Source organism: Triturus cristatus, chromosome 6 (assembly GCF_964204655.1).
Source record: "Triturus cristatus chromosome 6, aTriCri1.1, whole genome shotgun sequence".
Taxonomy (NCBI): domain Eukaryota; kingdom Metazoa; phylum Chordata; class Amphibia; order Caudata; family Salamandridae; genus Triturus; species Triturus cristatus.
The window spans coordinates 1605260779-1605280359 of NC_140589.1; the positions used below are offsets into that span (position 1 = coordinate 1605260779).

At 44.2% G+C, this 19581-nt stretch overlaps 1 protein-coding gene across 1 annotated transcript in view; it reads left to right on the plus strand.

Moving 5' to 3' along the window:
- The first annotated feature begins 3370 nt into the window (after nucleotides 1-3370).
- The window catches only part of LOC146821707 (uncharacterized), an 857433-nt gene continuing 841222 nt past the window's right edge, over nucleotides 3371-19581 (plus strand). The window contains exon 1 of the mRNA XM_085612743.1: nucleotides 3371-3505. The gene's annotated coding sequence lies outside the window, so the exon portion shown is untranslated. The remainder of the gene's footprint in view (nucleotides 3506-19581) is intronic.

Consider the following 19581-nt stretch of genomic DNA (forward strand, 5'->3'; position numbering starts at 1 on the left):
TTGAAATGATTTGTTTTACAGAACAGCTTAGCTATTCCTTAGATTTAAGAAACTCATATGTACATCTTCTTTGCTAAGACTGGTACTCAAATCACAAATATTACCTTCATGTGCACAAGCTCACACATTGAATATATTTTTTTTCTAATCAGGTTAATGCTTCTAATTTATTCCCTGCACTCTATATTAAGTTTCAACAAATCATTCAAAGGCAATGTTTTCAATCAATCGAGTTGTTAGCTCACATGATGGTAGTGGTTTTTCTACATAAAATCCAATTCAGATTTATTCCTAGTTCCTGCATTTATGCTGCTTCCCGGTATTTAAAATTCACTTGCTGACTGAATTCAAAACAAGCACTCCAAAAATGGTTATCAGTTGGATATTGGTCAATTTTTAGTAGTTGTTGGACCCAGTCCTTTTTGCAGGGTTTTTCCCAAACGTTTTGCCTTCCTGTTGTATTTTTTCTGACCTGTTTTTGTTTGCTTTAGTATGGTGGGCCCTTGACCACTGCTAATCAGTGCTAAAGTGCATGTGCTCTCCCCTTTAAACTTGGTATGATTAGCTTACATCTGTTTGGCATATTTAATTTCCCTGTAATTCCCTTGTACAGTGGTATCCCATATATCCAGGGCCTGTAAATTAAATGCTACTAGTGGTCCTGCATCGCCACCCACAGACGTAGCCTTTCAAACCTGTCCAAGGCCTCTGCTGCTGCGTGCACAGTTTACTGCTACAGTGATTTGGCATTTAAAGTTACTTGCTAAGTCTGGAACTCCCCTTTTTCTACATATAGATCACCCCTAAGGTAGGCCCTAGGTAGCGCTATGGGCAGGGTGCTGGGTAGGTTAAAGGTGGGAAATGTGCCTTCATTGTGTGGCATGTCATGGTAGTGTCAAACAGCCATTTGGTTTCTCACTGCTGTGAGACCTGCTCCTATCATAAGTTCGCATTGGGAATGCCCTGATTTGTGTATCAGTGGTAATTTCGGATCTGAAAGGAGTAGCATTGCTATGTTCGGAATAAAGGTGATAAATCCTGCCTATTTGTGAAGGTGGATTTTTCATTACTATGTTAGGAATGCAACTTTTAGAAAGTGGGCCTTTCCATGTGCTTCTGACACTTTGTGCTTTGCAGCCTGACTCCAGTCAATGTCTGGTTTAGACTGAAAGGGACCTGTTTGTGCATTCATTCTAGACAGTCACACAAAGGGAGCTGAGGTGTGCCCTGCATATCCTGATGGCCCATCACTAGGCTTATAGGTCTTCCTGAGCTAGAGTGGTGGGAGGAGTTGTCACTGACACCTCAATAGGGCTGTGCATTTCCTCTCACAATGCTGTCTCCACCCTCTGTATTGTTTCTGGAGGCAGGGCTGGCGATTGAATAGGGATGCTGTGCACTTGTAAAGTTTATTTGAAGTTACCTCCACATAAAAGACATTATGAGTATACGCTCAGGGGCTCTGACCCCATGTTTATAGACACTGCATGGGACTTGTAACCAGACGCTGCTGGCTCTCCATACTACGCAAGAGGATTGCTGTATTGCCAGGAGGAACCACAATTTGAACTGCTTGCCTTGCTGGACTGCTTGCCTTGTTGGATAGCTCTGCTGCCTACTGATGGTTGGGCTTCAGAAGGGACTGCTTCTGCCTTGCCTGTCTTTATTAGCCTGTGTGGAGCACTTGATGTTTGGGGCTGGCATGTGTGAGCATCTTTAGAGAGCAGCGTGGGTTGAGCGCTTTGCTCTGTCCGAATTGCCGTGCCCCTGCTCCTCCAAAGGCTAAAATGCTGATACTGCAAGGGGGAGAGCTCAACAGGACTCGCTGGCTCAAGTATTCCTACATTTTAAGAGCCAGAAGCTGAGTGCCATTCCGCAACCCCTGCTGGGAGTCCCGTGCAGTGTGAGGGCCCCACTTGGCTGCCTGGCAATCCTAAGGCGCTCACGTAAGATTTCCCCTGGGGCCACAGGACCAGCTGATGTACCCGACCTCACTATGCCCCAGCCCTGTGAGGTACATCCACAGTATGACTCCTCCCAACGTGGTCCTGTGTACGATGCTTGCCGACTTCATGGTGGATTGCCCCAGTGGCGGTGCAGGTCTTGCAAGGGCCCCCTACCCTCCAGAGCAATGCCATGTGTAGCCAGTCGGAAGGGCTGACATCCAAAGATGCGGGTCCAGTTCCTGGGCCTGCCACCCTGCGCTACCTCGCTGGAGGCTCGACTTTTCCTCCTGCATTTGAGGGTGACACGTGAGGCCCTGAGAAGGCTACGGACTCACTGGAACCTGGGCAGCAGCCTTGTTGATACATGTGGGAGACTCAGTGAGGTCGCCCCGCAGAAGTAGGTGGCGTGTACTTGCACTCCCTCCCTGTTTTGAAAAACGTACCATGTGGGGGCACAAGAACCACTGGGGTTTACGGGGTGAGTCCTCGATGGAGGCACCCGTTAGGAAGATCTGCATAATATGTAGAGTGTTGGTGTTTTTGTGACGTGCTAATATATAAATCTTTAACTTATTGCACTAACTGTGATGCTTTGACAATTACCTACTTGGCCAAGGGATTATTGGTTATTTTGTTCTATTTTTATATGTAATACAGAAACATATTTTTTATATACAACGGTCTCTTTTGTGGTGTATTTATTGTGTCACCGGTGTGTGTGTGTGTGCATGTGTGTTGCACAAATGCTTTACATATTGCTTCTTGAATAAGCCTGACTGCTCTGCTAAGCTACCAAGGGGTGAGCAGGGGTTATCTTAGGTGTGTAACTCCCTTACCCTGACCAGAGTGCTGGGTTCTGCCTGACCTAGGTGCATAACCTAGCCACCCAGAAACCCCATTTCTAACAGCAGTTCTGTTAATTCAGTTTTCCTTTGTTTACCAATTATATTTCTATTAAAACGGCTCATAGTTAATATACACATCTAAAAACAGAACCGTGTGTCTACAGTTGTTATACTAGATCAATAGGGTAAGTTTTCGGCAAATAATTAGCATTCTAACTCGGGTAATTATTTATGGATGAATATCAGGCGGAGGTTACAAAAAGCACACAAAACAGTGTGAACAGGTAAATGTATTGGACTTAATTGAATACATGGCTTACATTTCATGCAAAGGTCATCTAGTTTTCCCTTGTTATGTTCTGTAAAGTGAACCCGCGAGATTGGTTTCCTCGGGGATCCTGTTCGGCCAGCCCCACCGCACAAAGAAGCAAGGATGTTCCCTGGGCCCCAGGGAAGGGGCTAGAGTGTCACTCCATTGTCCTTCCTTCACGGAGATGGAAGGGCCTTGAGTGGGGCACGTCACTTCTAAGAGCAGCAGAGGAGACGGCTGCGCCATAACTGAAAGGATACACCAGGTGGAAGCTTCTGGCAGGATACAGGGCAAGTTGTGCAGTTCACAGGGGCAGTTCACAGCCTAAAGCAGGAAAATACGAGCAGCCCTGGCACTGATGATTGTGGGAAGGAGTTAGGCTGTTCAGCAACAGGATAAAAGAGGTAAGCTCATTTCCATCAATTATTCTGTGATTTATTTAGTCTTCAGTAGCAGCCTCGCTGAGAATGAGAGAGCGGGTTTGTACATATGGTCGAGGGAGTGAGTAAGTGAGCTCCGAGTGCCTTAGTGATTTGAATACATAGAGCAATTTTACAAGGAACTGGCAATGTGGAGGAAACGGCGTGGTACTAGATATCCGTGTCATAATATCTTCTGACGTAAAATAGCATGTTCTAAATGTTCATCTTTTCAAATAAGATGAAACGTACACGCAAGGGCACAATATTTTTTATAAACAATATTTTGGACACATGATCAATGTGAGAGGATATTTCTGTAACCGATATTCCGACAACAGCTGAGTAAACTGCTTTTTAGCGGTTCGCCGCCAAATTTGGAGGACTCCGAGAAGGAGATAATAGACGACAGCAGTTCCATGAAGAAGGGTGGTCAAAGCAGAGACTGCAGAGCACCTGACGCAAGCTCGTCACAGGGCCCAATCACACGATTTGAAGGAAACTCAGCTCTTATCTTCGTGCCTTTATACCTGAGTGTGTCAAAACTGCACTCAGGGTTAGCCCAACTTACACTCTATGAAATAATAGCCCCTGACATTGCTATCCATATTTAAAGGTGCAGAGATTCATGTGGTGGGAGTAGCTGATTTAAATCTAATGATGTCCATGGTAACTAATGCATATTTTGCCCATCACAACAACCCCAGATGACAGGCATGTCTCTAAACTTTGTGGCACCCATGAACCCACCTCTTTTTTACGGAAGATCAAAGGTAAAGGGTATTTGAGGTGTAAAGTTTGGGGTCAATTGTAGATATCCCTCTCACACCTTGAGCACCACTAGGTTGGATGTATTACTAAGAAATAAACAAGGGACAGGTGGAGAGCAAGAAAGTAGTGGCGACGTTCACTTTGTTAATCTGAGCTCACTGCACTGAAACACTAAAAACAAAAAGCGGCTGTGAAGGGTGATCTGAGGCCGAGCTCTTCAGAGATGGCACCTCTACTTATTTCTGTAATGGCTAAGGGTCTGTTCTCTTACGTCTCCTAGGTTAGATTTAGTTCAAAGACATAGGGGCATGGGGGCATGGAGACATAAACACCATCAGTGAGACAGAATGTCACAGATGACACTGCAGCAGAGTAACTCTCTGATTCACATGTGCCTTGGGAATGGAGAGGCATAGGCACTAAACCTCACACAGGAAGGTGCATACACTAACACAATAACACACTGACTAACACTGGCCACACCAATGACATTGCATCCAGTCACCTGAGACTAGAGAAGGTCCCAAGAACCGAGCAATTAACGAGGTTACTGAAGGGAAACCTAGAACTAGCGTTCAATGCACTGTCAAACAGTGCTTAGACGCGGTGTGAATGGAAACGCGCTATACTTACCTAGAGAAAATAACTGAAGAAAAAGTGATGTATTGCGATGTTAGACAAAAAATATTTAGGGCCTCAATACTAGTCTCATCATGGTAAAATGATAAATCATGCTGCCAATACCGCAGGGTGCAGTAATTCCGTGGTGTGCTATCACTGCATCATTCAGAGTTAAGGGGGTCGAATGAGACATAATATGAGGAACTGAAGTTTGTGAACGTAGGGGCATATCAGCAACAACCGGCGATAATTATCGCTAAGCGCACTTAGCGCTAGGATAATTATGGCCAGCTAGCGTGGATTTTTATCGCTGAGATAGCGTGCTATTAGCACCGCTTATCTCAGAAGCGATAAATATCCTCACGCTAACTGCCTAATGTGAGATTATCGCTGGAAACCCAGCGATAATCTCACGCAATGTGGCGTTAGCTTGTTGATAGGGCCCCACAAACTTAGCCATGATATCCACCTTCCATAGGATATCATGGCTAAGTCAGTCCTGAGCAGGTGTAAGGAAAGTAGTGATAACAGGGGTTATCGCTACTTTTCTTGCCACTATGCTTCATAGCGTGGGGCTTGATGATAGGACCAATGTCGCTTAGCGACATTTCTCCTGTCATGTCAGGTCAGGAACGCCTTTTTGCATCTCATTGGAGAAGCAAAATTGGGCGTTAGGAATTACTACGCTAACACTATTTTTCATGCGTTAGCTTGAGCTTGCTAATTAGGCGATTAAATTATTGCCGCTTTTCGGCCAAAAACGGCCACAAAAGCGGCGATAATTCTATCGCCTCGCCTGGCTGATATTCCCCCAGGGGGCATATTATCAAGACAGGCGATAACATTATCGCCGCTTTAAGGGCAGACAACTGCCGCTAAAACGGCGATAATGGGCTCTATGGAATTCCAATTGAAGCCCATGTTAGACGTCTTTCACATTTAACATGGGCTTCAATTGGAATTCCATAGAGCATATTATCAAGCCCATTATCGCCGTTTTAGCGGCAGTTTTCTGCCGCTAAAGCGGCGATAATTGTATCGCCTGGCTTGATAATATGCCCCCTAATTACTTACTGTTTTTCCTCTTACCAAAACTCTTTGCCCAAGAACATTTCGCCTGGGGTTTCCTGCAAAATGTGCGTGGTAAAAGCAACTCCTTAGTATATTAATTGTGCAAAAGCTGCAATTCTGATTTGGGCGCAAACTCCCATTTCTGCATGAATTCTGATTACAAAGAGATTCGGAATGAGGCACATAAATTGCATTTCAGTTAGGGCCTCTTCTAATGTGATTCTAGTACAATAAAATACATCCACAAACAACTCAGGGGCCGATTTACAAGCCCCTTGCGCCACTTTTGCGCCATTTTTAACATGGGAAAAGTGACGCAAAAGTGGCACAAGGGGATTGTAAATATGCCCCTTAGTTTTTTTTAATTGCTATTTTATTTCTTAACTTTTCCTTTCATTTTGTTTTAAATTAAATGTACTCGACAGTTAGTGATTGTCATTTTAATAGAGTACATTGTGGACATGTTTATTGTATGTTTATATAGCGCTACCAGTGCTGTACAGTTGTTTTAGAGCACTTACAAGTAGGAGGAATCAAACAGTATGGCCTTTTTCTTGGGTGTCAATTAGTGGCGTGTTGCGTGTTGTGGATTCCAAAAGGTGTAAGTAGCTGCGGCAGTACGGGGAGGGCCGGGTAGGGGGGAAGGTTCTTCTCCCCTTCTCAGAATGACTAGATGATAGATCATGCTCTAACCTGTGAGTGTGGAGCCTGTCATGGATGTCGATTCACAAAAACGCTAGGGGTAGTGGAGGTGACCTCACACAGGGTTGGATTGGGATCATAAATAGCCTCAGGCACTGTAACAAAAAGTGGCCCTTATTTGTAGATTGCGCCTTTTCGCAAGACACTGCTTCAGTATTTTAAGTATTATGAAAAGGAGAGGGGGGGGGGGCAGTCCCTCTAAAAGAGGCATGTTTTCTCAACTTCACTGAGAAAAAATGCAAATGTTGCCAGGACTCTTTGTGCACGGATTGGTTCACAATGATGAACCACATGTGAATAGGAGTGAGGCCACTTCTGCTCAGGCCCCCTACCCCTGCCCAATTTGCACACATTAATGGGCCAGCCCAGCGAGACACTGGAAATGACACCTGGCCCCATCGGTAAATGGCAGGTAATATAGGCCCATCTGCCTCCAGAAGGACCGCTCAGGTCCCCACTGGGCCGTTGGCGGCATATGAACAGCACAGACACAGACCAAATCGGCCACTAAGCTGCCCAAAAAATGGCCCACAGCTGCAACTCAGATACCGGCCTATCGCCCATTACCCCAGTGCCTGCCATACCAATCTGACCCTGAACTTCACACATGGTTTAACCTCACTAACATCACAGGAAGCATCATAAAATGACCTTTGACTCTGGATCCAAGAAAGTGCTGCCACATACCTATAATTGTGAAGACATCACAATAATTAATGTCAAAAACATGTACAGATACATCACATGTAGATTCACAAAAAGGGATATTAAAAAACAGTAGTGATCATGTCCTCTGGTATCAATCCAAATGGACTTTCAAAGTGTCTTGAAAATGAACTATGTTATTGGCTTAAGTTACTAATTTTCGTTGTTTGCGCATTTTAATTTATGATCACAAAAAAGGAATTCCACACTTGCTTCAGGATTAGTGAACACCAAATAACCAGTTTGTTTGAACGTTTTACACCTGGTCCCGGTACTATTTCTAACTATCTCAGCGTTTGTGTTTGCCTTCCTTAAATATTTGGAATAGAGTAAAAGGTGGACTCTGTGGGTCCTGTTTGATCTTAATTTTTGTCACGTCTTAGTCTGATAACAGGGTCCATGCCATCCTGGTTTTTAGGTCAGTTTTCTGGCTTCTTTGGCCTCACAGTGTCTCGCACATGCACTTTTTGCAGTGTCTAGACCAGAGGCGCAACTAGAGCCAAATTTCGTGGGGGGGGGTGGCGGGGGGGGGGTATGCTAAGAAATGATTTCGGGGGGGGGGGGGGGGGGTGAATCTTTTAAACCATAGGCAGAGTGGAGCTGCAGGGGCTCTTAGAAGGGGTGAAACAGCAGCGAGGCCTCATTAACATGCAAATGGTCTTTTAAAGACCTGTGAAGTGCTCGGGTGTGGCTGTGTGTGTGCCCGGGAAGCTGTCTCATCCCGCGCGCCACACACGACGGGGGGGGGGGGGCTGAAGCCCTTTGAGTCCAATGGGTGTTCGCTTACTGGTTTTGTCAACTATCTCCTGAAATATCTCTGCACTATGAACTGTTTAGCATTCTGGGATGCGACACTCCTCAGCTGCAGGAAGTTTATTCCGCTGTCCTGCAACGTTGATCAATCAGAAAGCACGAGGGGACCTTATGTGAGGATGGACTTTCCAGAGTATTCCCATCAGCCATATACTGGATACATGCTAATGTGGGGCAAGAGAAGCCGGGTAGAGAAAATCTTGACAAATCACATCCAGCTGGAGTCATCTGTCTGGGTATTCTAGACTGAGTTATCCATTTTTCAAGGACTGATTAGAGCCAACGCGAGAAGCAACTGACAGGGTCTAGACAAGAGAAAGGGCGTTCAGGATTTTCTTTGCTTCTTTTGTCTTTACCATCTTCCCTGTGCACCTGGGTAACAATTGCATCAGCATCCAAAGGCAATGTGGGATTTTCAAGTTAAATGTCTCGTGACAAATGACTCTATGTGCGTTTCATTGGAACCCTCCAATATTAATTGATATGATATCAAGGTTTGCATCATTCTTACTTGTATGCAAGAAAGTGGTCCACAACAACTTTGCCTTTTTCTATGTTTTACCAATCCACCTACAAGGTCCTTTTTCTCCTAGTTCTAGAAGTAGGTCCATATTTTCATCAATTCTAAGCCAGTTAAATAAAAACTTTAGAAGATTCGAATCTGCAAAATACTAACCAGGGTTACCCTGAGCACTATTTAAGTAACCCCTGACAATTATTTCACTTTCTCCATAGTTCATCTGAGGCCATGGCACAGACATAACATGTGCAAGACAGACAATTAGCTCAAGTGAAAGCACCTGCCCAGAACCTCAAAGTGATGCACAAATCATCTAATATAAAAGACTGTTGCTATTTATTTTTCTTTAGGTCTCTCTTTTGCTTTTTCTCTTTCTGCCCCTATGCCTTTTATCCCTTCTCTCTTTGTTGCTCTCTTTTATCCTTCCTCCTTCTGTGGCTGTCCGTATTATCTGTTCTTTGTATGCAAGTCTCTTTTCCCTTTCTCTGGGTCACTTAGTATTTATTTTCTGTCAATCTACTTTTTTTATATCAATTTCTTTCGTGGAATTCTGTTCACCATTCTCCTCATGTGGATCTTTAGATAATTATTTTTCTGTAAGTCTATTTGCTTTTTTTCCGTGGGTCTCTGTCATTGTTTCAATTTTTGTGACTCTTGTTTTTGTTTTCTTTCTCTTTCTGTGGGGCTCTCATTTACACTTTCTCTATGAGTAAATAAGAGAGCCACTATCTTTTACTTCTTTTATATTAGCGTTATTCTTTTTGTGAGTGTTTGTCCTCGCATTGTCATCATTTAATTGTTTCATAGTCTGTATCACCCTTTCGCTTTCTGCAATTCTATTTTCATGACTTTTTCTGTGACTCATTTTCAGTGGGGTTTTATCCTTTCTCTTTCTATGAACTTTTTGTAATGGTTTTTCTTGTTATGAATACACAGGAGGTTCAGCACTATGTACTTTCGTAAGGTCTCCAAGTACTTATACACTTTTGTATCTTTTCAAAGTAACAAATAAACTCCTGATAAATCATGCGACACATATAACATGTTTTTCCTTTCTCCTTCGAGGAGTATATTTGACCTTTTCCCTTATACTGGTATTCGTTCTACCCATGACCATCTTTTTTTCTGATATGTTATGTTAATTGCATTTCTATAGTGACATATTAATACCTACTGGTGGTTGCCAGTAGGTAGGCAGAGTAAGGACCATGTTTCCATAGGAAAAACATTTTCTGACTTGCCTATAACTTTGGCGTTGTTTGACAAGTCTTAAAAATTTAAATGGGGTTAAAAAAAAGGGTGCGTTTACAATGTTAATTCCCAAAGGACCTATCAACATGACTACAGCCCGAACCACTGGACGAAATAACACCAAATTTGGCAGAAAGGTAGATGTTGTTACACAGATTGTGCTTTTTATTATTTGGTGCAAATCGGTTGAGTCGTTTTCGAGAAATGTAAGAATAAACATTTAGTGAGATATCTGGTTTCAAAGCTTTCACAATAAAACACAAGCTCGTACAGGGAAATGCACAGCTCTTGTTGGCTGCCAACACTTCAACCAGGAAGTGCTGGCAGCCATTTTGGGACTTGCCTTCACCGAGTCTCCCCCCCCCCCCCCAAAAAAGTGTCTCTCTGGGACCCCACCACACAAAAACACTTTTAGAAATTTTGAAGAAGTAGGTGGTATACTGCAATTGTTTTGCGGCCGCATTCCAGTCGCAAAATAATCGTACATCCCCTTGCGACTCGCTATAAGGAAGGAACGGATGGACGGCCTTGGCACGCCCCTTCCTAATACTGACACGCAAACCCTATTTTGCGGGTCAGTATTAGGCTACCGACTCGCAAAATAGGGTTGGTACATGGCAAAGAAGTTTTAGCGGTTGCAAATGGCCTGACTCTCAGTTTGCGACCCCAAAAACGTTGTACATCTGACCTTAAGTTAGGATTCTCAGAGATAGGAATTCCTTCGATTTTTGACTGTTAATAACTTTGCTCCCATTTGATGAATATCCAGAAAACTTTGAAGACCTATTGGTTTTTGTACAATGGCAGATTATGTAAAGTCTCATGATGATTGGTTAAGGAGATGCACAGAAAAAAGGGGGGTACAAAACCCATTTTTCGACCAATGCATTTTCCATAGACTTTGTGCTTGCATGTAGCGGCCAAATAGGCAGTCGGATTTTCACTACATTTAGCAGGATTATCGATTATGGTGTGCAGATTATCCTTTTTGATAATACAGGTATGTATCTTTCTCCCTGTGTCTCTCCTTATCCTTCTGTCTTTACTTTTTCTAAATTCATCTCGCTTTCTCTTCTGCTCTCTTTCTTCCTCTCAACTTTACTTAATCCATCTCTCTTCTCCGTTTCACTTTCTCCCTTTCTCTCCCTTAATCCCCCACCCCCATTGTCAGTTGTGCAAGATGCACCTGTTGTCACCAGGAAGCGGTATAAAATGGCTTGCAATGAAGCATTTATAGATCTGTAAGCCCTTGTTTCAAGGGAATGGAGCTGTCTGGTAGGTTGGGGGGACTGAACATTTGCTTCGCAGGCTTTAGTGGCGCGGTCTAATTGTGGACAAGGAAGCAATCTATTGTTTTCGTATAAACACGTCTGTGACCTAGAGGCAGTGGTAGAAGTGGGCTGGATCGGAAGGCCACGGCGTGCCCCTACTTTCAAAAATTATTTCAGTCCGTTCCCCTACTTCTTTGTTTTAAAAAAGTGTCCCGGGACGGCAAGAATAGTCCTACTTAAAAATTATTACTTTTTAATTCTGCCTGTGTGGTGCACACTGAGGAAGGCCTCTGTAGTGCCCACGACCTCCTCCCCCTTCCCCTTTTATCTAGTGGCAGGGGCCTGCAAAGCAACACTGAAAGCGCCATCAGTCTTAGATTAGCGTGAAAACGGCTACCTCTGATGGCCCTGCTGCTGCTGTGATTCACGCCTCATTTAGTCAGGACGCTCCCTGCCTGCCCCCACAGTGACCAATACAATGGTCACATCAGGATGCTTTCGGTGGCCCCGCCCTTGACCTCCTCTGCCTTTTATTTTGGGGCTCATGCAGACTGATCAACAGCACCTGGAAAAGAAGAAAAGGGCAAGGAATTCGTAGCTTGCTGCAAATCTGCTCTCCACCCAGCTAGAACTGGAAACTAGGAGGAGGGTGGCTGCTGTAGCAGAGGCCCACCGCTGGTCTATGTACCCACAGCTGACCCAGCCCCACCAGCCTCTTCTGGAAATTGTTCTCGTGCCAGCTCCTCCTTTACAGCTCTGCTCTTTTCCCTGCACTGGGGCCTGCAAGAGGAGCCTGGACTGCCTCTGAACTCCACCCTCTTAAATAGACATCAAGTAAGTTGAGAAAAAGAAACAATACCCAGTGCAATTTTTTTAAATAAATGGAAAATGTCAAATGTCTTATCAGCTGTTTTTCCTATGTTATTTTTTTTAAATGTGTACGACTACTTTTTCTGTGTTCAGAGATGTGAGTTTTTTTAAAACAAGGATTTGCAATGCAATAGGTCTCACTTGACCTATTGGCATTGCAAATAATAATGCAACACCATAATCTCAAACTTTCAGTAATGGGAGGCCTATTGCATTGCAAATACTTGCTTTTTTAGGCACGAAGAGACTAATTGATTTGTCCAGAATCACAGGATGCTTGAGCCTCCTGCCAGACCCGAACCTGGCTCCCCAGCTTCAGTCTTGTAGAGCACCGAAATATGTTGATTATGGCTGCTTCTAGAGTTGCCCCTCAGTAGGAGCCAAGCTCACTCTGAAGCAAGGTAGAGGTCACACAGACAAGGGCTGACAAAATACTGTAAATACAAAAAAGAATCAGTTTCCAAGCACTGAGTTGTGCTATTGGAAAGCCAGCGTTGAAGCATCAGGCTGTGGTTTGTTGGTAAATTGCAACATTAGTCAATATTAGTTGCAAAGCTCTTTATATCACTTCTGCCGTTTCTAAGCATTATGTATCCAATCTAGTGATACTCAACCGACCTGGAAGGATTAATTGGTTTTGCCTGCGTTATCCATACACATGAGACGTAAATGACTAGTATTAATTCACTGAGGTATGTTGGCACCTTAGAAATACCGTCCATAGTGCCTGCTAGCTGTTTCAGTGCACTTTGTGTTGGTTACAAGGTGGCAGCCATGCGTGGCACACCCTACCACAAGGGTTGCACAGATACAGAAGAGCGCATTTACTCAGGTAGAGAGGGACACAGGGGAGGAGCTTTATTGAGAACCAGGTCAAGTGCCAAATCATGTGTAATTAAACTGCTGGACAATTGTGTACAGGTTTTGACAACATTTTACAGTGAACGATGCACTGACGATCAGTTACAAATCCAAATTTGCACTGATAAATCAGCTAAACATAACATTTTATGTTTCTACCAATGGTAGGGTCCAAATATTGGTACAAAAATTCCCAGCATCCAAACAAAACTACATGCCACTTGTGCAGATCACTAGGCCTGGTCCATAGTGTTTCGCATCTGTGCCTCTGCACTCAAGACAGCCAGTAAAGTGATTACGCTGTCCCTGCTCAGTTCATGATGAATCCTGCAGCCAGTGCTTAATTTGAGCTGGTGGTTGCAGTTGCGGATATTCGGCAGGGTGGTTCCATGAGTTAAACACTCCCCACTGAGATCTGCGGGCCATTAGTCGGAATCACAGAAGGCCTAACTGAGACCTTAGTCCTTCAGAGGATGTTAAATGAAATCTTGTTTCACAGGGTAACAGTAACATATTTTGTTTACAATGCTTGGAAGCGTGGGTTGAAACTTGGCATGAAATGGGTTATTACCCTTAAAATATGGACAGTTATAGGACGGGATGTGAGGAAGGCAGACGAGAGACGAAGCCACCTACCTAATGTCAACTTCATTTTAAAGCCACTCGTGGCTGAGCACGCTGAGGGGGCCATTGAGACCCACCCCCGCCCCCGAATGGAAGAGTTTTGCCCTTTCTATTGACCCCCTCCCCCATCCCCTGTTACCCACTCAATTCTCAGCAGCCTGGATGCCCTCACAGTCTCAATTAAGAGTCCTTCCTAGGTGTGAATGGAGTCCTGAATAGTGAAGGGTGGCACGCATAGAAGCAGTGTTCCCTTCTGCTTCCCCGTCACCTCTCTTCGCTGATGTTCTCTCTCTTCCATACCTACACTTAATTCTCCTCCTCTCCATCAGTGCTTCGAAGTGGCGTAGTCAGCCATATGGCTCATTCCCGCCACCAACTCTATACAGCCCTCTCCTATCCCCTTGCAGTGCTCTGAAGCGGCCAGCAGATGACTTGTACTTCTATGAGCTAGTGCATACGATAGTAGAAACGCTATGAAGAAACAGGACGCACGGCTCCTACCCTGGAGAGCTGGGTGATCCTCTGCCTTGACAAAGCACTGGCTGGGTCTAACAGCTTCCAATTCACTTATGGCAAGCGTCTCTCTGAACCAGCGAGAGGAGAGATTAGCCTCTGGCACAACACAGGAACCTCTACCTCAGCAACGGTTCAGCTGGAAGTTACCCCGGCCTGGACCCAAACCCATCTCTGCACAATACAGCTTCTCTTCAACTCAAAGTCACAGGATTGCAGAACAAATGATTGCATTCTGCCTTTACTTCTATTCTGTATGGCAAGGCCCTAAAAAATCTAGAAAATTGTCTAGAAGTTAAAAAAATATTATTATATTGCTTGTTAGAAGATGATGTTAAAGGTGCAAACTTTAAAACATCTGCCAAAAAGATTATGCATAGTAAAGCACAGGCAGGAATTGTACAAGAAGTTCAAAAAGGTAAGTGGTCCTGTGTGAGGGTCCTTATGAATAACATTACAGAGGTCTACCCAGAGGCCTTCTTTTGGAGAAAAGTTGTGCAGGAAGCTTTGTACCAAACTGCTCATGTGTATCATTCAGGCAGGAACCCAATTCAAAGGATATTCAGGAAGAATCCGTGTCTTACACTAACAGTGATCCATGACGTTTATATCAAATTAGCATACATATCTGCACTATTGCATTGAAAAAGTCTTTACAGTAACTAGGCCAGACTGGCCGTTCCAGACATCAGGCGTTTCCCTGGGTGACTGGAGGGGTAGGGGGCTGGTTTAGTTTGTGGGAGCCGGTTTTGTAGCAGTGCAGGAGTTTTAAAAACACTGCAAAGTTCTTTGTATATTCAGCAGGTTTCGGGCAACAATAAAAGTGCCAAGATAACTCTGACCAATGTGATCAATGTACCTGCTGGAGAGAGATGGGAGGGTGTTTTGTCCAATGGCTGTTTTGACTCATCTAAGGTAGCGCAGAGGGTTAATATGCCTGCTGCAAAGAACGTGTACCATGCAGATCAAAGAGCAATATTTTATGTGCATAGCTCAGTGGGTTACTGCTTTGTGTTCAGTTCCCGAATGAAAGGACACTTGTATACATATGTACTATACTATGTTTGAGGAGCTAGCTGGCTGACATGAATATGAAGGAGCCCTTGTGGGTTTCCGAAAGTTAGATCAGGCTCTCCTGAAGAGTCACTTTCTCTTCTGAGCCCTGCTTAACGCATGTGTACAGGAGGGGCCCTGTATTCATGCCCTCAATATTTGAGACAAAAAATACGAATTGATTTCTGAACAATGAGAGTAAAAGCGTTAAGGTAACATTTTCCTGCTTATATTTTGCATGCTTTACATAAACCTGCATTCCATATGAGTGTTTGCTTTTTCCTGAATTAAATCTATAATAAACATTTTTATCCATTGCTTGAATTAAACAACGTTATAAGCTGTAACTGGTCAGTGAAAAGCCAAACGTACAAAAAATTGTTATGTTTTGCTATTTCTAGCCACACCCCTGACTCTGCCCACTGATCCAAACCTCGGGTTAAACCCGCCCCCTTATTCTCCGCCCACAGTTCCCCTACTTTTTTTCCCCCACTACGACCACTGCCTAGAGGTATGACGTTTCCAGTGCACTTCCTTCGTTGTTTAAGCAAAAAGAAACGCCAGTGAAGCGTTTCACTCAGAATACAACGAACTTCCGCAGTTTCTGTTGTTTTCACATTTTTCAGATATTTTACGCTGTAACTTTCTGTTCACATGAAACCTATTATCAGACTTTTTAAAGGCAGTGTGCTTTGTTAGTCCGATGACAAAAAACAGGCAACACAATGCCCCAGATCTGCATCCATGACAATTCAATTCTCGAGTCCCCAGATTTAAACATAAATCGTATATTGCGAAGGAGGAAAAATCAGCACCTCCAGGAGGAGCGGTTCTGAGTAAACCTTTTAAAGCACCTCCCCCTCCTGGCATGGCAAATTCTGGAGGACCGCTATATAAAGAAATAATTCCTCTTTCCCCCTGCATCACAACACCGTCGTAGGTTTTTATGGTAGGTTCGTCGCCTCCTTGACTCTTTTCGTGCCCTATTTCCTCTACTTGGTGTTTTTCTTTGCAAGCATAAGAACGAGCAGTGCTGCGCACTGCATCGCTAGGCTTTCACAACCATCACTAGGGAACAAGTGTTACCATTACTGAAAGGCATTAAGTCAGGCTCCCCGTCCGATATAGCTCCCCCTTATGTGCTGTCAGACTTAGCAATGGAGCTAGTACACCCTATAACGGAAGTATGTAATCTGTCCTTAGCTACCTCTTCTTTTCCGGCAAGCTGGAAAAAGGCCTTCATTAAACCTCTGCCTAAGGAACCATCGTTAGACTGTGCCGATCTTCAGAATTACAGACCTATCTCGCTCCTCCCAGGCTGCTCTAAAGTTATGGAAACGTTGATTAATCGCCAACTTTCAGATCATTTGGATCAACACGGCCTTTTAGATCCCTCGCAGTCGGGTTTCCGTGCTGGCTATAGCATGAAGTCCGCACTGGTGGAGGTAACAGATACCATCAGGCTCCTACTGGATGAAGGGACTCTGGCTGTGCTGGTCCTACTTGACCTATCAGCAGCCTTTGACACCATCTCTCACAGAATTCTGTTAAATAGACTGCGAGAGATAGGTGTCACTGGAGGGGCATGGGAGTGGCTGCGGAGTTTTGTATTGGACAGATCTCAATGTGTGCAGTTAGACTCTTTTGCCTCTCAGACCACAGCTGTGGATAAGGGGGTTCCTCAGGGTTCTATCTTAAGCCCCACTTTGTTTAACATCTATGTGGCATCTCTGGCTACCATTGTAAAATCTTGTGGTTTCCAAACCATCTCCTATGCGGATGAAACTCAGGTGTTAATCCCCATAGAAAAGGACCACACGGTGACCAGAGACAGATTTAAGAGCTGTATGATTAAAATCTCCACATGGATGAAAAACAACTTCCTCCAACTTAATTCCAACAAGATGGAGATCCTACTGTTTGGTAAAGCAGAGGAACTGTGGACGGATGAGTGGTGGCCGCAAGAACTAGGATTACCCCCCTCCCCTAAAAAATGGGTAAAAAATCTGGGCATTGCAATGGACAATAATTTATCCATGGAAGAACATGTTAAAATCTTATCAGGCAAATGTTTTGGCCTGATTCGTACCTTGAAGAAGGTCTTTCCGTGGGTTCCTCTCTCTCTGCTAGAAGGGTTCTGATCCAGTCACTGCTAGTCAGTAGACTGGACTATGGGAATGCTCTCCTGGTGGGGGTGAGGGAGGACCTGTTTTCTAGGTTGCAAGTCGTGCAAAACACGGCGGCTTGTTTTGCCTTGACTAAGCCTCCACTCACTCCATCTTTACCGCTATCGAGAGAACTGCATTGGCAGCCAATAAAAAAGAGGGCTCTTTTTAAACTTTTGTGCCTAGTTTTCAAGACACTTTTCGGACAAGGACCTGTATATCTCACAAAGAAGCTGGTATGGTACTCTCCGGCACGACTGTTAAGATCTAGCGGCCAAAAGCTTCTCCAAATGCAGAGAATCCAAAAAGCTAAGATGGGGGGGCGTGCCTTCTCCTATCTGGCACCCAAACACTGGAATTTGCTGCCCCTAGATCTGCGCTCTTGCCCCAATCCAACCATCTTCAAGAAGCACCTAAAGAGCTGGTTATTTAACTGAGTTGCTTGGGTCTCTGAAGTCTGCCTCCAAAGGCGCCGAGAGATCCCTCTGGGGATGATTCGTGCGCCATATAAATATAAATATAAATAATAATAATAATAAATAATAATAATAATAATAGGCGCGAGACCTAAAAACCCTCAAGTTTACCTATTCCTGGTTAAGCGCTACCAATGTCTGGTCAGTGCTTGTTCCTTTATCGCAGCGCTTCAAGGAGTTCAATTTATTGTGCCTGGGGATATTTACCAATGTGTTCCTTTTCCTTAGTTTTTCCAGCTTTTGAGGGAGGCACCTGCTATTCACAGGCTTTATACTAAGTAAAAAGGCTAAGTGGAAGCTGAGGCGTGTTTGCCCTCTCCTTGGGTGATCCAAAACACTAACTTCAAAGAGACTGTACACCCTGTTCTTGATAGGTTGGTTCGTCAATGACTCCTTTTTCCTAGCACCATGGGTTCCTCATTAGCAGCAAACGTTCAAAAGCAGAAACAGGGGGTGCAGCAAATGAATTTAGAGATTCCTCTATTCCACCGAACATTCGTTTCTAGAACTTATCGTGTTCCTATTGTTTCCCATGGTGATCCCCATTTTCAGGTGATCCTTCTAAAGGAATCCATTGATTTCCTAACTGTACCTTTGCCATTTTGTAGAATGTTCATTTCACATAATATAGCTAATGTGGCATATTTAATTGGGTCCCTGCCAGGAGCGACCCTGGCATGGGCTATGCTCCTACTGACCTTCTCGGATTCTTGCCTTAAAAAAACGGTTGCACGCTTGTATTGTGAATTTTACACACACAGCACAGCAATCAGGATGCTATTTCTTACTATTTCAGGGGACTTGGGCCATTGACCCCCTTTTCGCTCTGGGTATGCTAGTTTCAACCTGCTTAGTCGTCTGGGAAAGGTCGGCCCTGCGGGGTACTTGCTATTTGGGTCAAAACTACTTTGCAATGCGTGATCAAAGTTAGTGATCTCGTGTCCCGAGATGTCATGTGTATTGTTCTTCATTTTATTTCTGGTAATTAGTATAGCATCTTTAATGTTTACTGTAGGAATGTGGGTTCAAAGGCTAGTTTTCAAGTCATCGACTTGATTAATGCCCACTTGTCACTCCCAACTGGTCACTTTAGAATTACAGCAGGTGATTAAAACTGCAATTTTGAACCTCTATGCGTTGATAAGTGAATTATAAGGAGAGGGGAGGGCATGATGACGAGTGTGTTTGGGCTATTACAGCACTTACACTTCCCCCCCATTCAGAAATGGACAACTGCTGTTCTCCAGCTAAATGCCTTCATCTTGAATAACAGCCTGTGGGCCTATAACCGGAGAGTTCATTCTGATATCGGGGGGGTGGGTGGGGGGCGGCGGACGAAATACTTTTAATCAGCAGGGTTGTTCCAGCCTGATAGATTATGTCTCATTGGATGTTAGACTGTGGCCACAATTTATCAATGTGGAGGAGGTATCCAGACAGGTCAGTGACCGCAATGCCATGGACCTCACGCTGATATAATGAACTCTTTGATAGGAGGCTAGGACCTACTAATAACAGCTGCAGGCTAAAGTGGGGCACTGTAGCTGAGAACGTAGGCACTCGTTGCAGGTGTAGAAGGTTTTTATTTCTGCATTGGTAGCTGTGAAAGATATAGGAGTTTCCCCATATAAGCTATAACCCTTCCTTTTGGGGGGACTTAGCTGCCATTCACAAAACACTATTTTCCACTCTCAAAAAATGTTTTTTATTTGAGTTTAAGGCTTTTCCTAACAGCCCCAAGATAGTGTTCAGGTATACTAAAGTCTGCAGAATA